This window comes from Lathyrus oleraceus, chromosome 7 (genome assembly GCF_024323335.1).
Source record: "Lathyrus oleraceus cultivar Zhongwan6 chromosome 7, CAAS_Psat_ZW6_1.0, whole genome shotgun sequence".
Classification (NCBI taxonomy): domain Eukaryota; kingdom Viridiplantae; phylum Streptophyta; class Magnoliopsida; order Fabales; family Fabaceae; genus Lathyrus; species Lathyrus oleraceus.
In genome coordinates this window covers 168,204,147-168,210,052 of record NC_066585.1, presented here as the reverse complement: position 1 = coordinate 168,210,052, position 5,906 = coordinate 168,204,147, and positions in this window count along the sequence as shown.

Genomic DNA, 5,906 nt, shown 5'->3' with positions numbered 1-5,906 from the left:
TTGATGTTTCATAACTTCATAGACACGTTTATGCAAGTCTACATAAATGATATAGTAATTAAATCGTCAACAAGAAATTGCCACCTTGTCCATCTTTGACAGTCCTTTGAAAGGATTAGGAAATATGGATTAAAAATGAATCCATTAAAGTGTGCTTTTTGTGTTCAAGCGGGTGACTTCTTGGGCTTTGTCATTCATGAAAAAGGAATTGAAATCACAGAGAACAAGACAAAGGCCATCTTATACACCAAGCCTCCTTTGACGAAGAAACAATTACAGTCGTTGTTGGGAAAGATCAACTTCTTGAGAAGATTCATCTTAAATCTAAGTGGCAAGATTCAAATGTTCTCGCCATTGCAATTTCTACCTAAGCACTCTTAGATATGAGAACCCACTCACTTCCTTACAATCACAGACGCGACAAGCACTCTTAGATATGAGAACCCACTCACTTCCTTACAATCACACCTGTGATTTTAAACAACAATCCCTTGAGAAAAGAAAACACTTTTCAATAACACACACTTGATTTTACTTCACAATTTCAATCAAGTAGATACACACTTGATATTGCTTAACAACTTTGATCAAGTAGACACACACTTGATCTTGCTTCACAGCTTTGATCAAGTAGACACACACTCTTGCTTAACATCTTTAGAGTGACAAATTACAACCACAAATCAGGCCAATTCAATCATAAAGGATGACTTGAATGGCTTACAAGTCTCACGACTAAACAAGACACAAACCCTAGCTCTCTCTCTATATTTCGCTCAATATCGATTGTGTATCAAATCAAGTTTTCCATGTCCTATTTATAGAAGCATTCAGCTGGGCTTGGACATCTTGAAAACCCTAAAACTATTTTCCAATTAAATCTTCTCATGACAGCTGGTTAGATCTCCTTGGAAAATAAGTAAATCAGGTTGTAATCAATGGTTGAATGCGTCTGCAAATCAGATTTTCAATCATACATAGATTGCCATTAAATGCGCAATCACAAAACACCAGACATTCATACTGAATGTTATGTGTACATGATGTCATGACATCGGGTCTGACATTCTGGAACAATCCTGCATAATTCCATAATTCCTTTTATAATTTCCAGCAGGTACATACATATCAGATGCCATGAAATTGTGTATGACATCCTGAAACAACCCTGCATAATTATGTTTTAAAACTCCAGCAGGTACATAATATCAGATGCCATGACATGGTGTATGACATTCTGAAACAATCCTGCATAATTATAATTTCCATTAAACTCCAGCAAGTACATAGGATATCTCATGTTAAGATATCACACACAACATCTTGTGAACACTCTTTGTTTTACCAAAGTTGCTGCCAACACTTAGAACCAACACATAGTGTAAGACCCCAATTTTGTCCCTAAGATCCCTCAAGGCATCATATCATATCATATCATTGCCTCAAGGATTATTGTGCACCTTTGCTTGCCTCCTAGTGGGTGGGTATCTTGTGAGTGTGGTTCTTGATCACCAAGCATGTTTAGCACTTGTATATCATTGCTTTTCATTTGTTTACTAACCAAAAGTACAAAAATATTGTCATTTAACCTTGTTTCTTGCAGCTGAAGCAAACTAGGTCAAAATAGTCAAATCATTCATTGAGCAATGGATGGTGGCCATTCTTGAAGAATTTGGGCACCATGATCATTCATAAGATATTCATATGAGTTATGGTATCATTTGGTATCAAGATCTCAAGAGAAAAAGGCTTGAAATTCATCAGAACATGGCTCAGTCAACCAAAACCCTAGCAAAGTCAACTATGGTCAACTGTGCATTTAATCAGGGATTTGAAGGTGTGAGATGGTTGGAAAGGTCTCATTCATGTCCGTACAAGCCTCATATAACATGTCAAACATCATCATTGAAGAATTGGAGGTCAGACAAAAAGTTTCCTAAAATAGTAATGACCTGTAATTTTCAGCTGCCAAAAATGGAAAGTCATTCTCCTCAAAATTACATGTCCAAGCAAGCTTCAAATCAAAATTTGTCCAACATGAAAGTTGAAGATCTTGCTCTTGCCTTTCCAAAAAGTCCAAGAACACTCATTTCTCATTTATGGTTGGCAAGTTATGATCAAATCATTTTCAAGAATTTTGGAATTTCAAGGAGGCATAACTTTCAAACCATTTGGCCAATTTGGGTGATTCTTTTTTGAGCAAATCCCATTTGACATGTACTACCATGATCCATCATTACATTTCATCAAAAAGGATACTCAGGAAGGTCTCAGTGCTCTCCCGAGGGCGGCACGATTTCCAACAGGTAAGACATTTGTTCATATTCCTGGCATGGGGTTGTATCCTCTTTCTCCACTTTGCTGTTAAGGTTGTTCCTCAAGCAGAGTTGTTGTTGGGGTTGTTCCCCAGATAGAGTGTTTGGCGAAGGCTTCGTTTTCTTCTCCAGCAGTAATCTCCCCAGCATGAGTGTTCTTCTTGTGGTGGATTCGGTAGTTGGTGGTTTGAACCCAGGTACTCCGTAATCTCCCCGGGGCAGTCGCCAACGGAGTTGTTACTCTCCTCAGCATGGTTGCTTTCTTTTTGAAGATGCAGTGGTTGGTGGATTGATATCCCGACACTTTACTGTTTTCCCAACACAGTCGCTAGCAGGTTTGTTGCTATCTTTCCTCAGCACGATCACTGTTGAAATCTGTGATATTATCCTCTGAGCGGAATGTTGGTGAAGACTTAGCTCTCTTCTCCAGCGGTAGTCTTTGCCCCGCTGCAATCGCCAGCAGAGTTTGTTGGTGGGGTTGTTCCCCAGTATAATCGTGAGCAGAGTGTTGTTGAAGACCCGGTTTTTCTCCAGCGACAGTTTCTCTCCAGGATGGATGTTGTTTTTAGAAGATTTAGTTAGTGGGTTGATATCCCCGTACTTTATCCATCTCCTCAGCACCGTCGCAAGCGGAGTTGTTATTCTCCCTCTTCAAGCATGGTTTCGTTCACCTTTGAGTATTCAGTGGTTGAATGGGTGGATATCCCAGTAGTTCATCCATTTTCCCCAGCATTAGTCTGCGGAATGGTTGTTGTGGCAGCTTTTGCCTGTTGTTACTCTCTCAATTCCCAGTAGGGTCGGTTGGTGGTTCCAGCATCCCAAGATTGGAGTGATTTCCTGATTACTTTTGATCCTCAATAGAGTGGATTATTGCAGAATCTACTTGTGTGATCCGTCAGATGTATGTTCTCCCCGAGTAGAGTGGCTTGTTGCAGAATCTACTTGTGTGATGTTTTCTCCTTCAGTGGTTTGTGCTCTGAAAGGATAGTTGATAGCTTTTCCCCAGTAGAGTTACTTGTGCAGTTAGATTCTACTTGGATGATTCTCCTTCAGTGGGTTGTTCCCCGGAGTTGTTTGGAGTTGTTTTTGCAGCAGTTCTTGGTTGAGCCGTGAACTCTTGTTTCTCAGTTGATACTGGGATCCCCTGCAGATGTCCTCAGGATTATCCTGATCCCCTGCAGTACTCGCAGATCTTTGCTTTACAGCATGTGGATCTCTAGCAGATTGGCTTTCCAGTTGGTTTTTCCCCTGGAAGTATAGTATCGGGCGTTTGATTCCTGGGCCTGGTTGTGTTAGAACTGTCTGTTTTGTCAGCATTCATCAAACATAAATCACGCATATTCATGCATATTCAAAAACATTCAGATATTCATGTTGCATCCTTTTGCCATATATCTTTTGTTTGTTGTCTCCTGCTTTGGGTGATATAGATCTCTCCTATAGATCTTCCCAAGCAGATGTCGGGTGGTTAATCTCTCCATATAGAGTCAGCCCATAAGCAAAAAGTGTCTGTTTTTTCTTCTGCAGTTCCCCACTAAGATTATCCTCGTGGATGGCGGTTTCTTCCGTTTCCTCCCAACACATATATTGGGATGGATTTTCCTATTGAGTTATATCCTCATAGGACGTGTTTTGATTTAGTCTGTCTTTTCGGATCAATCCCGAATCGACGTTGTGTCAGCTGTTTCTTGTGCTTCCCCGTGGAAGAAATGAATGGTTTGCCCAGTAACCGGCATCAATTCATTTATCCCCAGCGGAGTTCTGTTGGGCCTCTACCCGGTAACCGGTAGTTGTAAGTCCTATGTTCTTGCTTCTTGGCGGAATTTGTGGTTATATACCTTTTGTTCCTCAGCAAGAGTTGTTGGTCTTCTACCCAGTAGTCGGTAGTCGTAAATCCTATTTGCCTGCTCTCCAGCAGTTTGTGGTTTGTTATAAACCCTATTTTATTTCCCGTGCGGATTTGTGATTCGTTCCATCCCCACGCGGAGTTGTTGGTCTTCTACCCAGTATTCGGTAGATGTAAACCCTAATTTGTGGTTATTCCCACCAGAGTAGGGCTACTACCCCGTATTCGGTAGTTGTAAGTCCTATCTCTTTTCCCCTATCAGAGGTAATCTTTGTGGTTCGTTCTGGTTGATGGTGGATTTTCTGTTGTTGTGATTTTTTATCCCCAACAAAGTTTGCGTTTCCCGGTGGTATAAATTGAATAAGTGCTCAGTATTTGGCCTTTATTCACCCTATCCCCGGTTGAACCGGTGGTCCTCTACCCCGTATTCGGTAGTTGTAAATCCCATGTTGTGATTGTTCTCCCCATCGGAGTTTGTGCCTTATGGTGCAGGTGGATAATTGCCGGATGCTAGCAATTTATCCCCAACAAGTTGTCTTCTGGATCATTGTCGTATGCTCGCAGTGTTATCCCCTTTTGAAGTTGCCAGTGGGTCTTTTCACCGTTTGCTAGTGATTTGTTCCCCGGATCATTGATTGTTTATCAATGTATCCCCAGCCAGTCCCTGTGGATAATTGCCGAATGCTTGCAATTCATCCCCAGCGGATCGCCTTTCATTTACCCGTTTGCTCGGTAATGATTGTTGCTCCCTTTGATTGGTCATCATTATATACCTAGTTTGGTATCCAGATGCCTTTCTTTCCGGTCGATTTATCCTTTGTTAACCCTTATACCGGTTGTGGATAATCGTCCATGCGAGTATGTTATCCACGTTCTGACGGTAATGGATAATATATCTCATGCACTCTTCAGTCGAAGCCCTTCGTGTTTCCCCTAGTCGAGTAAGATTCGTTATTTCCCTTTGCGGAATCGAATATTTGTTGGATAATTGCCGGTTGCTTGTAATTTATCCCTTTGAGTTGTCTTTCGTTTACCCGGATACTTGGTATCGATCGTCTCTCTTTTTGGTTAGTCACCTATTATATACTTCGGTATCTCTGGTGTCTTTTCCTTTTGAGTATATTATTCACGGTCTGCCGGTAATGGATAGTATGTCTCATTCACTCTTTGGTAGGAATCCTTTGTTGATCTTCCCCAATAGAGTAAGATTCGTATTCTTTGTAGAATCGAATACCCATCCTCTAACCAGTTTGTGTTTTGGATGATGAGTGTTTTGGCATATATACCAATCCACGTTTTCGGTAGATCACCTATTATATACTTCGGTATCCCTGGTGTTTCTTACCATGCGAGTGTATTATCTACGGTCTGCCGGTAATAGATAATATATCTCATGCGAGTATTCTATCCACGTTCTGACGGTAATGGATATTATATCTCATGCACTCTTTGGGTTTGTGTCCCCAGTTGAGTAAGATTCGTTTTTCCTGTTGTGGATTCGAATGTCCATCCTGTAAGTCGATTTGCTTTTTTAAGCCCTCCTTTCGGATGATGAGTGTCTTGGCATATATACCAATTCACGTTTCGGTAGGTCACCTATTATATACCCCGGTATCTCTGGTGTCTCTTCCTTTTCGAGTATATTATTCACGGTCTGCCGGTAATGAATAATATGTCTCATGCACTCTTGGGTCAATCTGTTGATTATTTTCTCCGCAGAGTAAGATTCATATTCCTTGTGGAAT